General features: G+C 37.8%; 1 protein-coding gene across 2 annotated transcripts in view; it reads right to left on the reverse strand.

Annotated features, from left to right (window-relative positions):
* Window positions 1-27,374, reverse strand: part of sfl (N-deacetylase and N-sulfotransferase sfl) — a 601,701-nt gene extending 574,327 nt beyond the window's left edge. For both annotated transcript variants that reach the window (XM_065231784.1, XM_065231786.1), the window contains exon 1: window positions 26,431-27,374. The gene's annotated coding sequence lies outside the window, so the exon portion shown is untranslated. The remainder of the gene's footprint in view (window positions 1-26,430) is intronic.
* Between the last annotated feature and the right edge of the window lie 531 nt (window positions 27,375-27,905).

The raw sequence follows: 27,905 nt of genomic DNA on the forward strand, positions 1-27,905 counted from the left end.
CGAATGTGCAGGAAGCCAGCTTCCCATTCAACACACATAGGCCATAGATTGTTATGTCTCAGAAACATCCCACCGGCCTCGGCTGGGATTGAACCCAGACCCATCGGGGTGAGAAATCAGTCAAACTTACCACTACACCACCGGCGCCGGCTTACTTATTCTTCAGTAAATCATAAAATTTTGATATTATCCGAGACATGAAATGTCTTGACGTAGATCCTCAAGTTTGGCCATTGCTTCAGACTTATTGGTCATCTGTTCTAATGTGGTTTTGGTTATCTTGTAAGAGACTTCTAGACCACCTAAGAACGGTCTAAATGGAATACTTTACCAACTATCCCCTTTTTCCATCTGTTAGCCACCTAATCATTGAACACTTACAATCCTGTTATTTCCACATTTCCTACTTTCCCAATCTTTCTTTAATCCAATTCACCACGTAACCCACCAGCTGACTCATCCAATATTCCCTTTTTAAGAACCAATTTAATTACGTTATCCTTCCTTTCCCGCCGTTCACAAGCACTCACGCACCACGTCAAGAACCACATATCTGTCGCCACTGTGGCTAGCCGGTAACGCAATCGTCTGCCAATCACACCGCCATCAACATCATCATCATCATTATCATCATCATTCTCACGTGTCCCCACTTTTCCACTTTTCCTTCAAGCGGCAGTAAAACCGACAAGTAAACCACATACGACGAGGGTAATCCCACTTTACAACCGTCCACCGACCACCGCACTCACACAAATTTGGTTCCCGAACTCAGGTAGTTGCCTGAGTCCCTCCACAGCCGAGGGGTTCATGACCTTAACCGAACGTCGTCGTCCCCTGCCCTCGTTTCTCAAACTCCGAAAACTACGAGTGACATGTGCTTCTTACCGCGTTGCGGTCACGGACAAGGAGCTACCGCCGCCATCGTCGTCATCGTCTGCATTACGGTAGCGGTCGGAAGAAAATGTTCTATTTTTGGACTACGCTTTAGCACGTGTGCTGCAAGGGAAAATGATCCACACATGAATGAATCGATGAATGAAGGCATTAGTGCAGACAAGTGAGGTGCATTAGAGGCGGAATGCAGTGGAACAAGTTGAGACTTTTCGGAAGAAGGTAGCTACCGGTCGGTGGAGTTACATTGTAACAATTTTCAGAATCGGAGAATACGAATGAAGATTCGATGTTTTGAAACCATCCTACTGTGTGCTAATGCAGTACGAATTATTGATTAGTATGCAATAGACATACTGCTGTTCGGTATGCACGGGTCATGTATTTTTGTTCAAACAAACTCTGATTTTGGTATTGTTGTTAGAAAGAACTGTTCTAAACCGCTTTAACCCAACCCGCACCGTACCACTTTTTCCATGCCAAGCGAGTCTCAATTTCAATCTTCTCCCCTCGTTTACCTTCTTTTTTTTGTCGATGTCCGCACGTTCCACGAGCGATAAGGTATTTTACGGCAATTTTGGCATTATTATACGTTGCTGTATACATGTGCTTGTCGGATGTGAAACATGATATTCGGAATGTACAAGCTCAACGGATGAACTCCCGGCGACACAACATGCAGTCTGCCATACACCATTCTTGCATTTATTTCGGTGTCGGTTTAACGTTCACACTCGTGTGTCCAGGAAAACAAGTGGAAATTAATGCTATTTTCTTTCTTGTTTCGATGGTTACCACCGGCTTCTGTGCTATTATGAGGTTTAATAGCCTTAAATGGAAGCTTAGGCAAAAATATGGAAAATTCACCATGAATTGCAGTATGACATTGTTTATCGATTGAAGTAGAACGATTAAGCTTTAAAGGTGAACCATTTTCGACGATTATTTGCTTTAAAAAAGACCACCATCTTTTAAAAACCAACCCGAAAAAAATCTTGATCCCATTTCAATGCCCCAAAATTTTTAACCGTAGCAAATTGAATCCAAATTTTCCCACCTAATAATAGCCAATATGTTTCCCGGTTATATAACCCGAGGGCCACCGCTAAAAAGCATCATACATCATATTCTGTCTCCTCCTGCGAACCCGGAGGCTGCTACTGCTTGTTAGAGCTAAAAGAGGCTGGTACCTTCCCGAAAAGAAAAAAAAAAACGAGAAAAGGATTGCCATATCCCCTCTTGACGTACGGGCCGCCGTTAAACAACAACCCAGCGGAAGAAGACGAAGTAGCAAAAGTTCACGAATAGAATAATAGGATTATTATAAGCATCGTCGTATCTTTTCAACAATTTCGGGAAGTTCGCAAATGCTCCTTCGCAGCCGAAAAAGTAATCATATTTACCCAATGTTGTAGGGAACATCATGACATCAATTTGTGCGGACCGAAGAGTGCGGGAAATGGCCTGAAGAATTTGCGCCTAGTCATCACCTAACAGCTCATTACACGCACAACACATAGCGGAGCCGGCCGATTACGATGACGACGTCGATGCTCGGTGATAGGCATTGCGTGCCATGTGTTGTGTTGCGATGGGGGAGATGGTTAATCGATTTTGAGACGTACGCGGGTTTGAAAGATTGAGCTGAAAGTTGAATGTATATGTTTTTCGAAAAAAAAAATGCAGACTTGAGTATCAGGACGTAATTTTTGTCGGAGATTAGAAAAAAAAATCAACAGCCAAAATAAAGCGTTTTAACGGCATAAATCAGGGCTGGTAGTGCTGAAGCGATATCATAGTAGTGACTTTAGTGACTAAAATTTCGGAAATAGTGACCAAATAGTGACTTGTAAATACTAAATAAGTAACTATTGATATGGTAACTTAGAAATTCATATACGGTTTGATATTGAAATAAACTTTTTATGTCATGGAACTTAATATCAAATATCATAAATTCCTCTAATTTAATCGAATCTCACAACGGAATCTCATGTGAAGAGCATTTGAAGTGATTTGAATAATTTACTTTTGCTTACGTTAAGCATGATGACTAGCAAATAGTAGTTCCCATTTTTTTATGATCTTGAATTTGATTCTGCGTTCGAAATCTTTAAATATTTGATATATCTAGATAGATAACTTTGATAATTTGCAATGAACTTTTCACAGAATTTCTTCAGAATGATCTCAAGAACTTTTTTAGAATAATTCCCCTTCTCTTAAACTTAGGGGCAAATAAGGTTTTACAAACATAATATTGCATTCTTGAAATTCTTTGCAGAACAATCAACAAAATTCTTGGAAATAGATTATTTTCTCCAACTACGAATGCTTAACTTCAAATATCAGAATTAAAGTTGACATTTTATACGATAGATGAGGAGATGAAAGTAAAGAGTTGATAGTTCCGTGATAGTGTGGCAGTGTGAAATTTGTATATAGAAAGTAGAAAGCGAAAAAAGGACAATTTTAAGGAAGGTACGAATAGGGTAGAGCATCTTCTTTACCAAGGTCATCCGTTATTGAGGGTTGGTGAGGGGTGTTTCGCCCTGCCACCACTGGCAAAAGGGATGATCGCCGATTTGCTCATGTGCCTCTGATGCGCGGAAACAGTTCTATCGATTGTTTCACACTCAAGTCGCCATCTGACGTAAACAACTACCCGATTCGTACCTTCCTCAAAATTGTCCTTTACTCGCTTTCTACTTTGTATATACAATTTTCATACTGCCGTACTATAACGGAACTATCAACTCTATAGTGGAATATCCTCATTTATAGTATAAAATCTCCTCTCCTCTTAAGTCTGATATTTGACGTTAAGCATCTCCGACTATGTAAATCGTTAATCACGCATGAAGTAATAACACATGATTAGTTAAAGTAGATTATTTTCAATTTTTTATTGATTCTTCTAGAAACTCCCTGAAGGCTCCTTCCATAAATCTATCCTAAGAATTTCCATCCAATTTCTGCTTAGAATAATCTTGGACTTCTCCCTTGCATTCAATTGGAAATTCAATTCGTATTTTCCTTAGAATCCCCATAGTATTTCCTCAGAATTCTCAAAACAAAAATCCATTACAAACTTCGAAACTCTTCTCACAATTCCTTTGAGATTGAACCCTCGAAATTCGATTCCATTGGAATTCTTATCGGAATTTATTTCAAACTCTTCAGAATTCTCTTGAAAGTATCGTCGGAAATCACCACAGAATACTTTTAGAACTATCCGTAGAGACCATCTTTGGAGTTCACGGGATTTTCATGAAATTTTCATCAGAACCCCCTTAAGCAAAATTTAAGATCTAATTTTGAATTCTTATAAGAAATGGAACTAGAATCCTCATCCAATCATCATAGAATTTTTCAAAAAACTCTCGTTAAAATACACTCTCAATTATATTAGAATGAATTTCCAAAATTGTTTCGGAGCTGAATTTTGCGTCTATAATAATTTAAACAATAATCAAAAGCGACGCTCGTAATGTGTTAAGCCAAGGTAAACCTGGCTTATGATTTAAGCGGAGAAGAAGAAATCGGACCTCAGAGTACTTAATTTTACATGAGACTTTCGTAGTCAGTACTTTGGTATTTTTCTCTGATAAATCTTGGTGTCATCCCTAGAATCCTTTAAAATTCTCTTAAAATTTACTTTGGATTTTTTAAGGTTCTTAATTATCCTTGAAAGACTTTTGACAATCTATCACAAACAAATACCTTTGGAAAGTTTTCAAGGTTTACAATTTATTTTCTGGGAAAAAAAGGTATATTTTCCCGATTTTTAATCGAATTTGTAGGCATTTCCCAATAGTTTTCCTGGTGTGGTTTTGGTCGCTGTTGAACATTTAGTCGATTGCTGAGTTTATGTATGGGCCCAATTTAGAGGCATTTAGGTCGACATTACATCAATTTCCCCTATTTTGAAAAAACTTGAAGACTATCTTAGAGTTACGTACTCAATTTAAACTTTTTGTTGATATTTTTAAATTTCACTCTATTTTAGTAGTGAAAAAAGTGACTTTAGCCACTAATTTTAGGGAAATAGTGACTTTAGTGACTTTTTGGTGTAAAAAGTGACTTTTTAGTGACTGACTTTAAAATAGTGATGTATTAGTAGTGACTTTAGTAACTAAAATTGCGAAAATAGTGACCAAATAGTGACTTTTAAACAATAATAAAGTAGCCATTAGTGACATTTATTGATCGGAATATGGTTTGGATATGGTTTCAATCAAGGTTGCAAGTACTCATTTCAGCTAAAATAATGTCTTCCGGAATAATAAAACCAAAAAATGGTATGATGACATGTTTTACTTGTAACTTACAAGAAGAGGTTACAAAGTATGCGTTTGAAACATAAAACCTGTAAATTTTGCATTCTATGAGTCACAATCAGCGATTTGCTGTTCGCTGAGTGAGTGAGTGAATGAGTGTGTGAAAAATCGCTGATTGTGACTCTCATGAAGGGAAATAAACAGGTTTAGTATGTCAAACTTCTTTGCAACCTCTTCTTGTATCTTACCTATTCAAAATAGATCATAGCATCTAATTATTTCATAATTAAAAAAAAAACGTTGTTTTAGCTGAAATGAGTACTTGAAACCTTGGTTCCAATCATCCGTTATTCCGGTATTTTTCATGCTTTTTAAAAATAAAACAAATGATTTAAGGATCACATAAATTTGCTATCGAAAAATAAGTATGAATTGAATAAGCAAGCACGTTCCAATTCTATCCTCCATTTTCTAACTCTGTAAATCACGAATTTGTTATTTGATCGCGAAATAGAGGCACAGAGAAAAATGTTCAAAGTACCGACAGCAATTTTTGAAGATATTGGATTTTGGATATGCATTTAGCGATGCATTTAGCAACATGAAGAACTGCAGTCTAGAACTAAATGTACATAGATCTAAGTAAGCCATGAGTATATAAATAAAAGATCCTCCTCTTTTTTGTAGTCGCTATAACGAACTGGTCGTCTTTTTACTTTGCTCCATTCCTCACTCCCAAGAATAGAATTTTCTGTAACACCTCACCTGTAATTGTGTAACATAGAAAAAGAATCATAACTCTGGGACAACTTTTCTTTAAAGAAAAAAATCTCATTATTATGGCATGAGGAAATTTCCCAGATGGAATGATCACGGATACAAAACAAAGTTGAATTCGTCTTGGACTTCAAATCTCGATCGCGAAAAATTAGAGATTTAGGAATACATTTTAGAGTTTAAAAAATCAACAATTCTTTTATCATTACTACAAAATCCAGTAACATCTACTTGTTAATTCCCGTCACTTTTAAGTGATGATGTAATACAATATTAGATTTCGTGAACAGTAAACGTTTCCATTTGTTCGCAACTCTTCTTGTCAGACTTTAGTCTGAGTTTTTAAAGTCAGATTATTTACTCTAAATTGGTCGCAAAAAAGTGACTTAAGTGACTAAATTTTAAGGAATAGTGACTTTAGTGACTTTTTGATGAAAAAAGTGACTTTTTAGTGACTGACTTGAAAATAGTGACCAAGTCACCAAAAAGTGACCTGCGACCAGCCCTGGAATATGCATGCTCTTTTTGTGTGCATGGAAATTCGTGTAAAATTACAAAATAATTTTAACTGTGTACCTATCGACCCATCAACTCATGAACCGGCGACCAACGGCTTTACGTCCCTTCCAAAGGAAAGCGTGATCAGAGATGTTATGCCTCAGAACATCCCGGCGGCGCCGACTGAGATTGAACCCAGGCCTGCTGGGGTGAGAGGCAATCACGCTTACCACTACACCACCGGCGCCGCTGGCGAAGCATATTCCGTGTCAAGTGGAAATCGAACATCGACGCTACTCGGTTGAACACTCGCTATAATTAATTCGAAGAAGTGGAAGTCTTGGGATAAGACTGCTGCGTAGTGATCGAGGTTGTACATTAATGTTCACTTGTTGCAGAATTGCTTCGCAGTCGATTCTTCCTTGTAGAGTATCGGCTACGGTTAAGGCTCTGAAAACATCTCTTCGGATCCGTAAGGGCTCGACATTGATCAATTGGTAGCGATTCTCGTAGCTTGGAAGACGAAGTGGGTATCTCCAAGGCAGCTTACGGAGCGCGAAGCGAAGAAAACGTCGTTGCACAGATTCAATTCGCTCGGCCCCATTATTGTAGTTCGGGCTCCAGACTGCAGAGCAGTATTCCAACGTAGATCGTACGAGAGAGCAATAGAGCGATTTAAAGCAGTAAATGTCTGTGAAGTTCTTAGTAATCTTGAAGACAAAGCCAAGAGTTCTGGACGATTTGTCGACGACAAACGACATATGGTGTGAGTATGTCAGCTTTGAGTCCAGAAAAACGCCTAAGTCTTTCACGCAATGCACCCGTTCGATAGTCGTGCCTAGTAGTTTGTAGTTGAAAATAATCGGTTGTTTCTTGCGTGAGAAATTAATGATTGTACACTTAGCTGGGTTGACCACCATTCGGTTTAGACAACACCAGTCACCAAAGATGTCAATCTGATTTTGGAGAGAACGGCAGTGAGCGGATGCGCAGAAAAACTTTCAGATCGTCTGCAAACGATAATCGTGGCCCGTGAAGTAAAGGAGAAATACCAATGGTCAAAGATGGCTACCCTGAGGTATACCGGACTTTGCGCAGAAGCTTGCTGACCGACAAGTACCCAAAGTTACTGTCAGTTGGCGTTCCGTGAGGTATGAACGAAACCATTTCAAAAGATTTCCACCGATCTCTAGCCTAGTTCAGCTTATCGAAGGCTGCCATAAGATCTGTGTAAATAACGTTAGTTTGGGTCCGAGCAATCAAACTGTCTGTGATGTAAGACGTTAGGCACAGCAGGTTCGTAGTTGTGGAACACTCAGTTATGAATCCGTGTTGATCTATACTTAGATATTGCTTGCAATGCGCATTTAGAGACTCTATGATAACCAATTCAAAAAGTTTTGATACAGCACTCAGCGACGTGATTCCCCGGTAGTTGTTTTATATCCTTTTTATGAACAGGAAACATGTGGGTCTAAAAGACAAGTGATGTTCTTTTTAAGAATAATCGACGGAACACCATCGAGTCCAGCCTTAGCTGAAGTCTTAAGTTTAGATCCTGCTCTAGAAAGCGTATCTGTAGTGGCGTCGACAACGCTAAGCGTTTGGTTGACCAAAGGAACATTACTGGCAGCGGAAGTAATGAGATTAACGGAGAGTTGCTCGTCTTCAAACACACTAGCAAATTTGGCTGAGAACAGGTTGCAAATGCCTTGTTGATTTGCCAGCATTTTTACCATTAAAAATCATGGGAGAGGGTAGCCGACTTCCCTGCGTTGCTCATTTACGAATTTCCAGAAGGATTTCGGGTGTGATTTTAACCGCCGTTGAATCCTCCTTTGATAGCGTTGAAAACAGAGACGACTTAACCGCTTGTACTCGTGGTTGAGTCTGACATAGTAGCATTTTAGCGGCAGTGTGCGGAGTTTAGTAAATCTTCTGAGAGTAGCCTTCTTAGTTCTTTTCAACGAGCGAAGATCTTTCGTCATCCACGGGACGCGAGAGTCGATATGGATGATCTTTTTTTAAACGTGCCTGTCAATGACATATATGCCAAGACGTGAGAAAAGGTTTGAGCAGCAATGTTGACGTCTACAGGATTTAGAATATGCTCCCAATCTAGGTTAGACAGCACATGGACAATACTGCGATGGTCAGCTCTACGGAAGTCATATGACACAGCGTTTGGCGTGCTGATGAAATCAAGGTAAATATTATTTTCGATCACGATAACTAAAGCAGGGTGATGATGCACGTCCTTGACAAAAGGTACGGGTGCCGCGGAGAGGAAAGGAGCTGTATCACGAGCATTCAACATAAACATCATGTAGATGAACTCTTCCCCTACCCGGTGGTAATGTTGATTTGCGTTGGTAAGACCTGACTTTCTAGAAATTATCAAAAGAAGTCATTGTTTACAAAAGCTGTTACGCCCTTATTCCAGCTCTATCAAGAGATACGTATTTCGACTACAATGTGCAGTCTTCATCAGTGTCATTCCCACTAAAGACTTATCAAAATCTAACCCCCTAAGTACTCATCCCCTAGATGGTCAAGATCACAGGTATAAAATACGTATCTGTCATGGATACCAAAATTAATTAAGTGAAATTAAATGGAAGATAACTTTTTTCGCTGTTTTATTTAAGCATTCCGCTAACAACCCAATTTCATTACTTCATTGAAATTTAATTCAGATACAATTTTGGCAGGAATTCATTCGACATTATTGAAACAATGAGCTAGCAAACAACAATTTTACTGAACAATAACTGACTACGGCTGAAATCATGTAACATAATCTGTCTTGCATTTGATATCAAGATAGCCGGAGTCGGTTTTTACGCACGCAATAAAACCATGTAAATTCTCAAATCAATAGGAATAAAGCAGTATGTGGTAGCTATTTAAGCGAACAAAATTTGTGATAAGACCCTTGCGGTATTCCAGATATTTTCATTTTGCAGCGTTGGTGGGGCAATGGGAGCGCAAGTCAATCCAAAGCCGAGGATAAAGGACGGGTAATGGCTGAATAGTCTATGCGGACCACTTGAACGCCATGGGAAAAGGAAGGGATTGAAGAGGCCGGTTATTGGGGGGTTTTGAAGAAATGACACATAGTGATGCTAAATGTAAAGAAACCGAAAATCCATCTCCCACTGATTCATCCTTTCACATATATACCAAATTGATATTTTAAAGCAATAATCAAAATAAACAGACAATACATGAAAAGGCTAGTTGCCAGTTGCTTTAAAGGCAAGTAGCCTCCCTAAGCGGACCCTCCGCATCCTAACTCTTCTGTTAATCCACTTAATGCTACTAGGCTGTCTAAATTTTCTTATTTAAGGGGGTATTCCCAATCTTTTGCCTTTTTTCGGCCTGTTTTTCAATTAATTTTTTTTCAAGGAAAATGAATAGTAATGCGCCTAACTCTTTGGGATTCTTGTTTATTGAACATTAAAGTTTACAAATAAATTTTTTTCGACATAAAAAAAGACATTATTGACGTCACAAAATGGCGGCAAACAGACCCCTGTTCGCCGCAAACGCCTGGACGGGCGAAGACTTTTCTCTGGAACGGCTTCATCTGAAACAGATTTCGTGATGAAATTATAATCTGCATAAGATTCTCTGGAGCTTCTCCCGTTGGCAGCAAAAAATCTTGCAAATTAACAAAATGGCGGCCATATGAAAAAACAGGCGATTTTTAGCCCGCTTTTTTGCAGCTTTAAGGTGCTTCAAACAATGTTAAATGTTAATATTTTTGGCTGAAAGTGGGAGAAGCTCCAAAGAATTTAATAAGGAACAAAATGCGCAAAGATTCAAGTCAATATCTCTTATAGTTTCTGAGAAAAATCTTCGCCCGATAAAAAAAATGTGGTTTCGAGAAAAACGCGTTTAAAGTTTTGACTTTAGTTAAAACCATTTGGGGGTTCTTACCATTAGTCAGCTATGCCTGGACACCGAATTCGCTGATCGGAAAACGGCTTGGGGGGGATGAAAGTATATAGTCTAAAGTACAAAAAAACGTGAAAAAAAAAAATTTGATTTTTTGAAAAAAAAGATCGGGAATACCCCCTTAAGTTCGTTTGATGATTATGATATCTCTAGTCTAATTTAATAAATAATTGAAATCTCTAATCTACCTACCACGCTTTATTAAGTACCTGCACTTGTGAATGTAATCTAAAATTTAACGTGTTTCAAGTTGTTTTTGACTTTGACCTATATTTAATATATATTAGTTCGTCCCAGGAGACACCTTCAAGTGACTAAAATGCTTCACTTTGAAGTTAGTTTCTTAGTTGATTTTTAAATTACATAGGGTATATGCTTTAACTACGCTCACACGTTTCCACTATTTCGCACCACAAAAATACGTATGGTTATGTCACAATAGAAGCACGCCACAGTGGAAATCCCGAGCCATAGTTCAAACACTTATCCCAAATCAAAATTAAGCACATATGAGATTAGTTGTAATACCTAGTACAAAAATGGTGTTTAACATTGTTCAAACACAACACAACAACGAAAGCTTGTCACGCAAGTAGAAGGAGCACTGTTGGTCACTTTCTGAAATATTTCAATAGTATAATTCCCTTGCAAACCCAAATAAATCTATCTGCGTAAAAATAAATAAAATAAGAGTGATTTGCGGCAAAACCCACCAGTATCGCACCCAACGTCAGTGCCTATACGTAAGCGTACTACAACGCGGCTTTCAAATAAAGGAGTAACAAGTGTGATACTATCACTTCAGGCTAGAACTTTGGTTCTCTTATGCAATGGTTCATCAGAGAGGGGAAGCTCAGTAATCCTCATCGCATGCTCATGACGCTATTCTGTCACGGCATGAGCCAACGATTCCGGACCTAACCCAACCGTCTCTAACGCTCCACTATGAAGCATAATATTAGGCCCGCCTACCAACGTCCAGGTTAAAAAACTAGCCAAGGAGAGGGAAGACCCTTGCGGTATTCCAGATATTATGAGTTCTAAACATGATATTGTCGGAGTTTCGAATTTTCACCGTCGGTGTTTGAAAAAAAAAAATCCGTTAGAATCCTATGATTTAATCAGATCGAATAGAGAGTAAAATTTACCACAAGTTGAACACGACTAGTCGCGGTAGTGGATTTATGCTCCGAACAGAAAAAAAATTATCCTTTTTTGGACTAATAAATGGAAGTCAAACTGTCGTAGTAACTAAATTGGAGATGAACTAGCCTTCGGCTAAAAATCACGTTAACAAAGTAATAATAAAAGCCATATTATCATAAATTCTCGTTTAATGTTGTCGGAGTTCAAACTAAAACAACCCATAACAAACAAAAACATTGCGCAAACTAAAAAAAAAAACAAATACCATACCAGACATCTTGAAACATGAAAACAAGTGACTGTTTCGAAACCCTACTTGATTAGAGAGCCGTCGTCGTCGGTCGTCGTTCGCGAAAAGCCGAATAACAAATAATCAACTACGAGCGTGTAAGTCTGCCTTCTTTTCGTCACCCGCTCTGCGAACGATAATCGTTAAATTTAATTTCAAACAAGTAGTACACGACAAAAATAAACAACCGTATTACTCTTTCGCTCGTGCCATCGCAGTGCGGACGCCGGCGCTTCCGTTTCTGACTTTGTTGTTGTTTCAGCATTTTCAATTAAAACGTGCTGAATCACCTTCTCGTTCTCTGTGCTGCCGCTCCACCCCCACCCCGTCCAGGATGGCAGTTACTCGACAAAAAAAATTGTCGGAAAAGTTAAATACGTCGTAAAAGAGTCAAAAGCAAAGCCGAGAAATGCAAGTCAATGACCATCAACACCCTTGTTCGCAAACAGCCGAAAAAAAAAACACGATGCCTTTATTTGAAAAGATTGACTCTCACTCTCATCGGATTGCCGCCGCCGCTTCGACCGGCAAACTCAAGGTCGATTCATCGGTTTGGAGACTGCCGCATTCGCTGTGTGTGAGCATGAGCCGAATCGAAGGAATGCGTTATGAGCTAATTTGCCAACCACAGCCGCCGCCACCGCCGCCGAGCCAGATGTCGGTCAGTCAACGTTATTGGCTTGTTGGCTCATTTACAATGACATTATGGCATCTAATGTCGTGTCGAGTGCTTTGCTGGCTGTGGTTGCAATGGGATCGAACGAGGTTTTGAATCGAATCATTGTCCTTGATAAATCAAGGGAATTTGCCGGAGTTTATGCAGAATTTGTATGTGCATGGAAAACGGTGCAAAGCCATATTTGAAGTATGTCCTATTGTCGTATAGAAATTTCGGGAGCAATGCCGTCGAAGCTCCAAAAACGTTTCCAAGTTCTACAGAGAAAAATATCTTTGAGCATTCTATAGAGTTGAATTAAAAATGAGATTCTAGAATTTCGGAGTGCAGCTCCAAATGAAACTGTGTCTTAATTTCCATTGCAGCTCCCTGTCTTTACCATTTCGTGAATAGACGGTGGGCTCTTCTCCCCACTCATTGGGGAATCCTCCTGTTGGATGGCCTGTTTTTTACCAGGTAGTATGATCCTGTTGTTGGAAGGAGATTCTCATTTATTCAGTGAATGCACATGGGTGATGTTGCCCACGGATTCACCCAAACCGTTTTGGCCCTTCATACAATGGCAGGTTGAGTGCAGACAGTTGTCTTACTACAAGTGAGTGGTAGTTCCATATCATCATATCATCAGAAGAAACTGTGTCGGAGTTCGTTTTCCAATAGAATTAAATCATCAATATTTGAAATTCAGAATCATGTCAGAGCTCGGGATAAGACCAACAGGTTTTCAGTGAACAATTTAGTTTAAATCATGTGTAACATTTGAAAAGGGCCTATCTTTGTTAATCGGTTCTCCTCATCGATTTTCTTTTTTGATGATAACATGGCATTTTATTTCGAATCCGTTGTTTCAAATACAAGCTGAAAACATCTCTTGTGGCACCGGGATTAACTAGCTTATAGCTTAAAATCTCGTTAATAAATATTTAAAAAAAAATTTTGTCGGCCTGAGCAGCTACAAAAATCAAAACATTATGTATGTTACGGTAGATCATATCGTCGAGAATTCAGTCGAACTTGTTGCTTTAAGTATATTTATCCTGGGATTTCAGTATAAACTCAATAGGAATCAATACCAAGTCAAAGTTTGTCTTTACAATTTATATGGCTCTTGTAAGGAATCCTAAAAATAAGCATTACAAATTATTGTCAGTATTTCATAGGGTTTTTTTATTTTGTCGGAGTTCAATAGTTTTCGAACGAAAATTGATTATGAAACCAAAACACAATTTAAGCAAACATTTTAGAGTATTTCTAGGAAAAATCAGTCGATCTAGTGGAAGCTCACTATAAGTATTTCCAGAGAGAATTCAACCGTTTCTTAGGGTTCAATCAAGCTTCCCCGGTAAATTTCCCATAGCAATAACAGAATAAATTTGATATAAATGAAAATCAGCAGCACTTTTAATCAAAATTCTGTGCACTTTAGTCTGTCAGAGTAACAGATACATGGCGTCGATACAGATACACCGCTTATTTCAAACCGCAAAAAAATTGCTGGAGGAATCACAAGATAAAAATCAACTAAAATCCTGGCCACAATTTCATGAGAATTTCAGAAGCAGTTGTCGGAGTTCCAGGCGATCTTGGAAATCGAAGACAATATTCCTTGTATACGCATAAAACTTGGGCTAATAGAAAACATTTAATAAGAGCTCTGAACGATTTTTTTCCTTTCATAACAATGACAAAGAGATTCAACGGAAAATTCAAACAAAAAATTGTCCTAAAACTAAAATCAAGGTTAAACTCCCGGTTTTTCAAGGTGCTCAACATATTGTTCTCGATTCCATAGAAACAGCTAAATAAGGTAAAAAGAGAATTCAGCTATTTTTAATGCAGAAACCCGTAGAAATCCCCCTCCATCTTCGGTTAAAAAACGACCTGCATTCTCGGCTTAAAATTTTCTTATCTGACATAAGATTTTTTTTAAATTTTGAAGTGAGACTAGTATTTTACAATCATGAACTTTGTGATATTTTTGACTTGATATATGGCCTATTCAGCGTGTCGACTCACTATTGTGGTTACTTAACAAATCTCTTTACTGAGATCTAACCTGATCCTTTTACAACTTCCCTGTCTTTGTTCTTAGCCTAATTATTGCGTGGTGAAATCCACATCGTGGCTTCCTGGAAAGACGGTTGCTGGCTTCTTACAAAATTGGACGCAACTATGGTAAAATCAATTGGCTGCAACTTCGAAAGAAATTGATGACAATTTATCACAGCTTCTATAGAAATGATTAAACTTTCAACGAAAATTTTCTACGAAATGGATCTCACTGGCTAAAAATGGACAGACATTTGAACTAATATTTTTGAAATTTTTAAAGAAAATAGACACTATTTTTAAAGGCAATTTCTAACGGAAATTTTCACATCCTTTGGCCATTTTTGTATCCATTAGTACCGTCCCAATGACGCGTACATCTAGATAAAATTGATAAATAGCATATTGTTAGTAGCGATGGGCCCAATCTTAGATCCATAGGTCAACATTAGAGCCATTTCCCCTAGTTTGAAGAAATTTGCCAAATTCTTAAACAGAATTGGTCCCACCTGTTATCGATTTTTTTTTTACAAAGCTGAACTTTTAATCAAAACTAATTTAAAAAAACAACTATCAATGAACATTGGATGTAAATTAAAATTATGTGAAATTCTAAAGCTTGAGCTTGAGCTTGATTGACCGCCCACGGTTGCTACTCTGTTATTGCCAGATCAGCTGTAATTACACAGAGAACCAATAGACGATGCTTGGGACTAGCAATCATCCTCAATGAGTAAAAACTGGTGATCTCAAATTAGGCAATACCAGCGCCGGCCGCGCCCGAACACAGGTCAAGAAAGGAATGGGAAGGATTGTGTTGACATGACACTCGCTTTGATGGAAGCCGAGAACACCTCTGCACTTCCACGAGGAATCACTGGGATGTTGGATAAGAGGGTTGGGTTTGCAGCAGGATTCGTTTTGGTAAACGATAAGCTGAATTAATGTCCTAACGATCATATAACGCGAAGGAGCTTGGGACTAAACCCACGGTCTTCTGCTCAGTAAGCAAAAACGTTTGCCACTAGGCAGACGAGCACCTTTTTAATCACCGAGTTGCTGTTATTACCATGTAGTCATATTAACAAATAAAACGATTGACGAATATTGATTGTGGATGGGCCTGAGATTAGACTCATGATGTTCTGCTCAGTAAGCAAAAACGGTTGCTCTAAGGCCACCGAGCCCCTCATATCACATAATACCGTTGCTCTAATTTTTGTATCCATTCAAACCCGGAACCAACGACAACAACGAGTTTCGCAAAATACACGATACACAAGCGATTTTACTATAAATCTCTTTGATATGTAAGGACCTGGGACCGCGTTTTTCTGCTCAGTAAGCAGGCCACTGTAACCGACGATCTTTCAAATCCGAAAACTAAAAACTACGAAAAAGTACTTAGGCCTTCATTAAGTTCCACTTTCACGCGACGTACAATGTTTCAATTTGCTCTTTACGTATTTTTCAGGCTAGGCCCTTTTCAAAATTTACGCGAGAAATACGCACAGTCGTCACCTACCTCGCAAAACTGGTTCCAAACGACAACAAAGGCATAAGCAACGATGGATTGTTGAACTTTGCTGGCTCCGGTGGTGTAGTGCACAGCAAAAAAAAATGTAATATCGATCAACGTAATTCAAGCTGATGTATATGATGCTGAATAATGATGTAATTGTAATTTTTAAAATCATGTGAAATTCTAAAGTCCATTTTTAATTATTCAAAATCCCCCATCACTTTTACATTTTTTCGTCCTAATTACAATCAAAAAAAAATTCAAAATTTCAGGGAAATTGTTTTATAAATCTCATTATTTTTATTATTTTTTTCTAGAGTCCCAAAAACCCTTTTTTAGAATTGATAACGCCTGTTTATGGATCTTTTAATTATCTATGAAAATTGAGATCATTTGAGCCAATTTTACAAATCTCACGTACCTTTTCAAAAGGACCAACCGCCATTTTCAGAAAATGAAAGTTGAAGTACGACAGATTTTTATATGAACTGTTTAGAAACAATACATTTTGCAATATTATTTTTTACCATAATAATAACAAACATTGAAAATTCAGTAGAAACGGTAAAATCACAATTTTGCTTTGAATTTCATGCTGGAATATATAAAAAATCACATAGGACGTTTTAACTAGCCAAGTTGTACATCGGACATGTTACATTGGACGATTTTTCTCAACTACATAATCAATGAGTACTTGCCACACAATCATATCAATGCAAAAATGGTACAGGCATCGAAAGCTCTAAATTAATAACTGTGGAAGTGCATTTAGAGCACTAAGTTGAGAGCACGCAATAAGCTAATATGCGATATGCAATAAGCTTGAAATGCGAAGAAGAAGAAGAAGAAGATAATCAATGAGTGTTACATCGGACGTTTCGGTCTACATGATTCTAGATTCCATTTCACAGATTTCAGAATAGAATACCTAACATTGGAAAAATTACTGGTAACCTTACTTATAACCTTAGATTGGTTTTCCATGCCCCGTTTTAAAAAAATGAGAACCAATCATGTGTTATGCAATCCAAATGTCCAAAGTAACAATCAAGTACCCATCATTTTAAACTGTACATTACTCAAATTGTTACCTATGATTATCCGAAATAAATGAAAGTAAATTTGGATGATTGCTTTGTATCACATACAGCGATATAAGAGCAATAGTTTGTATCGATTAGCTCGATTTGTTTACATTTGTTACTTAGAACCATTTGAAAACTTACGCGAGAAATCACAGTTTGTCCGTCAACTTCGCCAAACTTGTTCAGATTCAACCATTCAAATGTCAAAGTCATTGCCGGAAACAAGCCTGGTACCGGCAGCGTCCAACGCACATTTGCTTTCCCGTTCACGTTCGAACCACAGAAAAGACTTAGCCCTTTCCGTTTTCCAATCGATTAACTCCTACGATTTTCAAAGCTTTCCACATGCTCACACACCCGATCCGGTCCCGTCGGTCTTCGGGGGCCTACGCGCGGCTTAGCTGAAAATAAAAACCGGTCCGCCAAACACACTGGGAACGAGTGCAACCAGCAGCACCTCCACCGGAGCAACCTACTCAAAAAACTCTGTTCAGCAACCTCCGCAAGTCGCTGAAGCACAAGCAAGGAGGGGGGGAAGGGAAACGGCATGAAGCAAGCATGATGCTCTTTTGTCGGCAGCACCAGATGGAAGCAAATCCGGCCCCAAACGAGTGCAGATTAGCGTAAATAGACCCCTAATTACGCTAAACAATCGAACACGATGATTAGGAGAAAAACAAACCGCGATTCGTGCGAATGGACCAGACCCCGGACAAGTGGATTGCCGAAAAATGCAAAACAGATACCTGCACAAAAGTTCTCCGCGGATAAAACTGCCCACGATCATCGCGGTCGGATCAGTGCTATGATTGATCGTGTGTGTTATGTATTGCCTCGCGCACACATACTTCGGTCGGAAGAGGTGATTGCAAATCTTTTCACATTTTTTTTTCTCTTTCGGTGGTCATTCGTTGGACGAGGGCTTAAACAAATAGAATAGATTTGCCAGTTGAGGATTTTCGTTCGTTTCGGTCTGTTTCTGCAACTCTTCTTGTCAGGCTTTATGCACTGATTTTTAATCAATCTTTCGAACACAATTTTATTAACAACCAAAGCTGTGATTTGAGGTGAGTTTTAAGCAGGCAAATTGGGTTCTTAAATTTTGAAGAATGTATCGGTTTTCATACACCATCTTTTTTTAAACTATACTTTCGTTTATTTGGAAGGCGCAATCGCGTTAGCTTTACGGAGCCGATAGTTCATTGTTCTATGTTTGTAACAAAATTCACTTAATTCTATGTCTAGTAGGAGTTGGGCCGAATACTCGCGGCATACCCGAGGTTAAAGAGGTACATTGTCGAAGGATAGGATCAGGGGAGGAGCTTGGGGGTAAGGTTTCGTTGTCTCATCAGAGCGTTGTCGCCAGTATAAACGGTAGTGCGGTTCTAGTTTCGTCTGGAGTTCAACCGGCTATGGTGACCAGTGGACGACGATGAGACTCGTCGAGGCGGGGTTCATACAGCATCTGAAAGAGCTTCGTTTTCTGAGTCCAACGATATTTTTTTTTTCATCGACCAGACCATAGACTTTCATCTCGATTTTTAAAATCAAGATTTAAAGTAAAATAATAACTTCACTGTTAGACACTAAGCTAACACATTGACAGCTCACACCCACGCAAAGTCCCACCGAGGGGCACTAAGATGGTGACCTGTTACAAGATTTTCAAAATTTTATCCGCGAAATCCACGATTTCTCAAAAGAAAATCTGTGACTTCAAATACTATTGCTTACAAATACTATTGGTATTACTACTACAGGTATACCTCGATATAACTGTGCATGGCATTTCAAGCTTATTGCTCATAGCATATTAGCTTCTTGCCTGCTCTCAACTTAGTATTCTTTGAAGCACTTCCACATTTTATCTTATAACTATTTATGCCCAAGAAAGTCGAGAAATTTTCCAACCCAAAAAATGTATAGACCGGATGGGAATCGAACCCTGGACTTGCTTTGTAGCTGCGCCTTTACCGACTGCGCTAAGGGAGTATTGTTTGAACACCGAAAAACATGCTAAGGGTTGTTTCCATTGTGTCCAATGTTGACGTTGGACTACGAGATGATTTTTGCTGCTCCATTTAATAATATATTAATACAAACTAAATGGTTTAGACGTCTAACTTTAAAATGAACAATGCATTATTAAACTTTTTTTAATTGGGCGGTTATTGAATAAATCCTAAAATTAGCATGGTTCAGTTCCAAACATTTTCACCATGTGTTATTTAGGTTAAACGTTGGTTTTGAACTCATTTTGAGAACCTTTTCAACCATGCTTGGCATACACAGTTTTGATCACGAACTGCTCATTTGCTAATAACTTTGCACACAGTTGACAAAACATAGTTCTGTTTGAAGCAGTAGATAGAATAAAGTTTAAGCTTGTAATAAATACGTACGAAAAAGTAGATTTTAACTCTAGCAATAAACTGAATTTGTTTTAGCGTTGTAGAAATGAAGTGAGAAATGCTCGCTGCACATCTCGGACTTTAAGTCTTAAAAATCATTGGTGTTGTTTTAAATATTAAGATTTACCTGCTCTTTGCATATCTGTAGTTAGCTATGATCCTAATCTATCAATTACTTTAAAGAAAAACAGATTTCCACAACTGAGTGAAAAGTTATTAACAAATGAGCAGTTGGTGTGTACAACTGTGCATGCCAAGCATGTTTTCAACAACAGTGAATATGTATCACATGGTAGTTTGAGCGGTGAATGGCAACCTTACGCTACATTCTTATCTTGTCTGTGAATGTGGCAATATAAAAACTTATTTTACATAATTCAGCTTGTCAAAATATCGTGCGTATTATTATGTAATGGCCAATTTAGAAGATCTTGTTTTAAATAGCAGTTTTGCAGTAATAAAGATTAAAAACTATAAATCCAGATTCAGTTTATGGACATTTTGCTTAAATAATGAATAATTAAATTCTATATATGTAAAACTAGTATTACATATGAAGTGCAGTTATTCAACATAGATCAAACTAATTTTTCACAATTTAGAAAATTTCAAGTAGGCTTAGATCTCTATATTTCACGCGGAATTTTTCACAAATGCCTTCAAAATTTAATTAACTTTCCATACGTCCACGAGATTTGCTTAAGAGTAGCAAATTGTTGAGATATTGTTCAAAATCTAACACTACTTCTTGACCACAAACTCGGCCTACAGATTCTTAACTTGGCCTAATGCATTGAAACGCCATTGAATTTACTTCGGCCTGTCAGATGAAGATAAAAATTGAGCGCTTCTTTTGTTTTTGAGAATAATGGATACAAAAATTCATATCACACGTTTTTATTGACTTCGTTCGGTAGTTTATGAACTAAAGTGTCGTACCAAATGCACAATTGACTTGTTTACGCCGAAATCGTGAGTTTATATAATGTTTTCTGCTCGATAGACCCAAAATGGGCGATAAGGCTGAAGTAGTTCTCTACCATACTTAGATATAAGTTAATGTACCAGAACCTGTACGGACACTTGAGCCTACCCAGGGGAGGACCCAGATGCGACCACCCATGTTAGTCTAGAGTACCGCACAAGCTGACAAGTGCAACGGGAATGACGGTCGGTAGGTGCATAGACCTGTGCGTTGGACCCTAGTTCCGTCAACTTAGCGGAAGGCACGGGATACGGGAACAATTACAATTACATCACTTCAGAATGGAAAAAGCTTTGAGCAAAATTATAAAACGAAAACATCGAAGAGGGTTTTTTGCAATCTGAAGGGATGTCTCAGAGAAACCTATTTTTGAAATTATGATTTACTCACTATGTCACTTTCACCTTAACATTGACGGTAAGATTTGAGATGGTTCTGAAACTAACTGATTACTGAACTTACTTACAATTTCTCAACATCAGTTAGGTTAACTGTCTTAATACCAAACCTGCAAAATGCGTGTCAACGCTGTGACACAGCACGCCTGTCCCGTTGCCGTGAAGCGAGCTTGATCGTAGCATCGCCACGCATTTTGCTTGAAATCTGCATTTTTCATTTCTATTAAATACTGCATTTCCAGATTTCAATTCCAATATAAAAGTTCCATGCAATATCAGCTGCGTTAATGGCGATTTCAGTTGAGGAAAGATGCCTTGGAGCTCTTTTTCGAGTAACGAAGATAGCCTGAGATTTGGTTGTATTCGTCTTGATGCGCCATTTTTGTTCAAAATCTTCGAATTTGTGCTGCTCTAACATGCGAGTTTGTAGGTGAAAATTTGCGGATCGTCATATGTAGCCAAACAAAAAGTGTAATTTGAAAACAAGGAATCAATGACACCGTCGACCATGAGCACATCGCTTGTGCAGATATTGTAGAGCGTAGGGTTAAATACAGATTCTTGAGGTACACCACAAGGTATGTTGTGGGATTCAAAGGAAGGAGTGAGGAAAGGAAATCTGAAATGAATTCAATTAATATTCTGATAATCTTTCCAAATTTTATTTATTGTGTATTAATGTAAAGTATTATTTATATTAAAAATTTATTGTGAAGAAGTTCAGGGTAATTCCAAGGAAAACTAAAAAAAATATTGAATTCGGAGGATAGTTTCATCGAAATTTCCATTGAATATGGAATGGACTATTCTGAGGTCTTCAGAACTTCCCAAATTTTTCATGAATTTAATGAAACTGCCTTGAAGTTCTTTTGTAGTTCGAGAAACTAGCCTGTTGCTCTCAATACTACTCATCAAATTCTTAAACTTCCCTAAACATTATAGGACTTACTAAAGTGTCCTTAAATTTTCTAACGATCAAGAATCTTTTCTAAAGGTTTAACAATTGGCTGAAGTTCTATAAACTTCTTTAAACTTTATGTGACTTCTCTAATTTTAACGGAACTGCTCTGAGGTTCTCTGTTCTTTTATAAAATTCTCAAAATTGCTCGAACGTTTTTGCAGCTTTCGTGAAGTTTGTTGTACTGCGCTGAATTTAATTGAACCGTCCTTAAAATGTTTAAGCTTCAGTGAACTTCTGAACTTAAGCGAAACTTTTTAACGTCTCTGAAGTTATCTGGAAATCTAGAAACTGCTCCCCCTGAAATTGCTCAAATTTTCTGAGCTTACTAAACTTCTTTCAAATGCTCCTGCATTTTGTTAATGTACATAAAATTACCTGAGGGTTGCGGATCTCCCCTTAAGCCCCGCAGATTGCTATAAAGTTCTAGAAATGTTTCTGAAGACCACTGTCCTTCTGTGAACTTCCGTGAAGTTTTTCGAAACTTCTGGAACTTTTGTGCCCCCGCAATTTTCATGGAATTAGAGCGAAATAATTGATATAGCTTTATGATTTTCACTGAAGTTTCCATAGTTTTTCTGAAATTCATGAAATTTCCATTAAATTATCAACACTAATTTAAAACTTCTTCAATAGTCTAGACTTCCCTGGTCTTATTAAAACTACCTGAACGATTATTGAATTTCTTTAAATTTTTCTTGGCAATAGAAACTGAATTGATCAGTATATTTTAAGAACCCACAACTTTACTGAAAATAATTGATTTGCCTTGAAGTTTCGACAACTTTCCTTAACTATTCTAAACATTATAAACGTCCACTTATCTTCCCTGAATTTATCTACGCTTACCTGAAGTTCTCTTAATTTGTTTAATAATCTGGCAAATTTTCTGACGTTTTTGGATCAATCATAGACTTATTGGAATACCCCATAATTCCACGAAATTCCTTGTAAGCCGCTGCAAATTTGTTTAAGTTAATGGAATTATTCTGAATCTACCTGATCGTCCTCGAAGTACTCGGAACTTTGCTGAATATCATGAAACTATCTCAATTCTAAGTTCTCTGGTATTTCTTGAAGATATTTATAGCTGCTTGCTAAAAGTTCTCGCATTTAGTTTTAATTAATGGAACAACTTAGCTTTCGCATTTTTTTAAATCTCCATGATATAACACCCTTAAAATACTCACGTTTTCCGAATGTTCATATAATTTTTATCACGTTCCAGAATATCTATCGGAGCTATGCTGAACATTCCGGAACTTCTTTAAGGTTGCTACAATTTCCTTTAAATTATTTGAACTGCCCTTTGATTCTCTGATCTGTCTTGATGATCTTGAAGCTTCCCTAAAGCTCTCAATTCTATTGAAGATAAATTTCCCTGAAATTCTTTGAACTTCTGTGAAGTTCCTGAAATATTTCTTATGTTATAATAAATTCTTTGATGGGCTCTGTACTTCCCTTAAATTTCTGGGACTTAAGGATTTTCAATTTTTTCTAAATTTATGTTTAAGGATATTTAAACTTCGCCAAATAGTCTGAAATAAAGTCATGGAAACTTCTCTTAAGATCTGAAATTCCCCAAAGATCTCTAGATCAAGATTTTCTGAGGGGCTTAGAACTTCTAAAAAAATTGCACAATACCCCTCAAGGTTTCTATATTTTTCAAGTTCGCTTAACACCTGTGATGTGCGATGAAATTCTAGGATCTTCATAAAAGTTCCTGAAATTCTTCGGTTATTAAAAGAACCGATCTGTGGATCCCGCAGTTTGTTCATGGAGCTTCACTGAAATTCTCAGCATTTCCTTTCATTCCTCAGAACTTCTTCAAAGTTCCTACAATTGTTGTGAAGTTAATGGGACTGCAATGAAGATCTCTAATCTTTCATTAAGTTAATTACGAACTTGAAATAAATCATTTACTGTTTTCCTTAATTCAGGCACTTTGAAAATTTTCAATATCTTGAACTTGTACATGGAACTACAAGACATTGAATATTTTTAGATCTTGGACTTACTCAAATTAAGTACGTTTTTTTAACTCTATCGTAGTGAGAAATTAAGTAAGTGCTAAACTTCAACATTGAATGAATCTGATTATAAAGTTGTTTCTTTAAAACTGATTGGCATGTCTTAAAAATATTTGGGTTAATAACTGTTGCCTTTGATCTTCCAGAAAAAAAACATATTTTGAACGCATTTTAAAAATAGCAGCCTGGAATTCATCCGTTAAAGTTCTAGAAAAACCTGGAAAACACAGGAAATTTTATTTAGAAAATGAGTAGACACCCTGTAGATAGAGAAAGACGATTAAACGTCACAAATCAAAGAATGATCAATCTTGAAATAAATCACGCTGAAAAAGTTGAAAATAGTGACTGATTACAAGAAAAAGTTACTTTAGTGACTTGACCTTAAAAAGGAGACTTTTAAGTGACTGGCTTGAAAAAAGTGACCAAGTCACTAAAAAGTGATCTTTTTACTAATCCTCCAAAATATGTTGAAACCACTTGAAAAAAAAAATATTCCTAATGTTCTGGTTGAAATGGTCAACTATTTTCTTCAAGAATGGATCTTTTGCTCGACAAAACTATCTTCGACGTGCATTTCTAAGTCGAATCAACAGTTTGGTTTGATCAGGAAGCTCGCGTTTTTTTTTTTTTGAGGTGAAATTAATAATTGGAACTGAATCAGATTCGACGGCCTCGTATTTTTTTCTTTGGAATCCAAATTGTTGACTTGTCTAGTCGTCCCTTGACGGAGTTTGCGAAGAGAGTTCAATTTGCACGTTGATCCGAATTGGATTTTCTAGTGGAACAGACATGCTAATGCGATTATTTGTTAAAACTAGGTCCAGGGTGGAGGAGTGCTTCCCATCGGCTGAAATGCAAATGTATCTGCTTGTGTGATGTATGTAGAAGTCCCTTTTTCGTATTTTGCCCGCCTTGTTCATTTTCAGACAGTTCCTATGTCGGGGTCTGGAATAAAAGTCACCAACTACGAACTACGAAGGTTCCGTAAAGCTTGTAAGGTTTCGAATGTCACGCTTGAATTTGTTGAATATCGACGCCTGTTGTAACAGCTCAGCAAGTTTTAGTTGCAATCAACAATAAAACAAACTGCAATGGATGAAAAACGGTTTGCGAATAAGAAATCTCAAATATGTCAGAAATTGTTGATAGCTTGCTATCGGAGACCTTCAAATAGCAAAAATATACAGGTATACCTCGATGCGATGTAACGTAACTGTTACTTTTGACCGTCATAGTCGATCTCTCGAATAACAATTAAATCGTATAAATCAACATTACCAATAGATAGAGGCAGACTTGCTCCCACTCACATGATATTTTGTACCTGTTAGATATAAGAAAACGTTGGAAGGCAAGTGTCTCACGAATCATAAAATCGCTGATTGTGCGAAATTGACAGGATTCATGTGTCAAACACATTCTTTACAACTTCTTCTTTTAACTTACAAGTACAACATATCATAATAACATCTAATGACTTTATAATTTCGAAAAAAAAAATTATAGCAAGTGAGTGGAAGCAACCCTGGATAGAGGTTTGTCTCGATTTTCCGATGGAATCATTACTTTGTTTGATTGAATGATCGTTTGCGAAAAATCGGCGATGGAAGTCAAAAGTGACAGTTACGTTACATTGAGGTATACTTGTAATTGAAAATAACAAAAAAAAAATCGTCAATAACAGATCAAAAATATTCCTTAAAAAATTAAATTCACCGATTAATTATTAATAAATCACATATAAAATAATCGAAGTTCTCAAATGACCATTGGGATTCCATTGAACTATCGCATTTTTATAGATTACTTATTGGCTATGGCCAATTTAGTGATGTTTTCATTTTAAAAGGTCAAAGATAAGTTATAGCGAATTTGTTTATTATTCAGTTCCAACCTGGATCGGGTATCATGATCGGCTCTGCTTCTTTTCTGACAAACGTCAGTTTGATCGTTTATTTTTAAAACCTATCTCAGGTTGAGGTACGCACTGATAAAAAGTTCGGTTATACACTAACAAATTCGTTATTAGTAATGTAACAATTTCTTAGGTCATGTAAAAATCATGAAAAATTTAGTAATTTTCATGATTGTAAGAAAATTAAATACATATGAGCATGCAATTCTTTTGGGTGCATGTTTTCAGATATTATTGAAAAACTATTGGCGAAATTATAATGCATGTCACATCCAAAGGGACGTCGGACCAGCACATGTAAAGTAACTAAATAATTGACTAAAATCGTAATCGCGAGCAGCATCATATTTATTTGTTTCATTATTACACTAATAACGAAGTATTTGTGCAATTAATCAAATCAAAGCAGCTGATAAAGCGAGAAACACAACATTGAAATTATTATTTTAGGTTGTTGCGGCAATAGAAAATCCAACATCCTACCCAATATCATGAGCACCGCTTCTTGCTGCAAGAAGGCACAGCGAAACCAAATTAGTAAACACCACCACACTTACATTTCAAAGCTGTGAAGAGCTGTCAAAATCGATGCGGCTCTGGGCAAAATCTTGTCTGCTTCTTCTCAATTTCGTCGTCGGTTCTGCTCCTTCTGCTGCCAGTGGCGATATTTTGCTTCTTTTGTTTATATATCGCTGTCCTGCTTTCTCGCCCGCTCACAATCACCTTGGTTGTTGGTTCTTCCAAACGACTGCTTTACTTCATTCCAGCACACCACGCACCGATATTTTCTGCGATACTGCTGATCTAGCAAGATCTATTTTTGCTTTTATTGAGACTCACGCACCACTTTCAGCATTTATTACGAACCATTAACTGAAATTTTGTAAAACGCACTTCCTACACCTTTCAACCAATTTTGCACTCGCAAACAACACCAACACTCCGGATATCCTTGCTTATAACCACACACACTTCATGCCCTACCTCCGGAATGGGAAGGAATTTCCTACGCCGGGAATCTACTCTGCAACACGGAACACGACCAAAACATCCCAAAATTTCTGCTGGCAGGACTTAAAACCGAATGCAGCACTCCGTGAGAACTCTTATCCCATTTTTCACCGCGAATGGAAGCACCAAGAATTCTGACAGCTCCAAAATCGCGACACTTTTTGTTGTTTTCTTCCACACACACAATCCTCACTCGCCTTCAAACACTCGGAATATCCTTGACGACGGCAATGGAAAAGAAGAATCTCCCGCAGCACCGAGTTCAATCGATTTGGCTTGTTCCGGCGAATTTCAGCCAAAACTTAACATCCTCACGGAAACGCTCCTGGTCGATTGCTATCTCTAAACACCGTCGTCGCCAGTACGGCACACAGAAGATTTCAACGTCGTCGTCGTCGTCGTCGTACACACGTCCGGACGAATCGCGTTCTCCACCGAAAGTGAGAATCACCAACAGACAGACAACTTGCAAGCGAGCCTTTTCGATTCGATTTCGGATTGGCTTCTGCGAGAATTTCCTGCGATGCGATGAAATTGCGGTGCGATGTGTTGGTGTGAGTGTGCGATGTAATCGTCTCCCCTCCGTTTTGGACTCCTCTTGACTCGATTTTTGTTCATCCATCAACCCCACAACCCAACTGGCTGAAAACAAACCGCACGAAACTATACGACTGCACACGCACACATGTGCGCCCTAGTTTGTTTTGTTTTGCTCTGGCAAACTGTCAACAAAAGAGAGAGAGTCAAAACATCGAAATCCATCTCGAGTGCTTTTAATTTGACGGTTATGATCCACTGTGGTTTTTCCCAAGATTTCTTCCATCAGGTGTTATGCTTCGTCAGTTGGTGGAGCAAACTAGCGATGATCAAAAAACAAATGAAGTTAAACTGGTAGAATGGATCAATTTAGATGGTCAAGTTTTGAACCCACCACAGCATGCTTTTGGCGCTACTGTATATGGAAAATCAAATGTAAAATGCTGTGGTAGCCTCAGCATTTTCATTGATCCATTCA

Source organism: Ochlerotatus camptorhynchus, unplaced genomic scaffold (assembly GCF_037179485.1).
Source record: "Ochlerotatus camptorhynchus isolate MF236.1 unplaced genomic scaffold, CSIRO-AGI_Acam_v1.1 ptg000361l, whole genome shotgun sequence".
NCBI lineage: Eukaryota > Metazoa > Arthropoda > Insecta > Diptera > Culicidae > Ochlerotatus > Ochlerotatus camptorhynchus.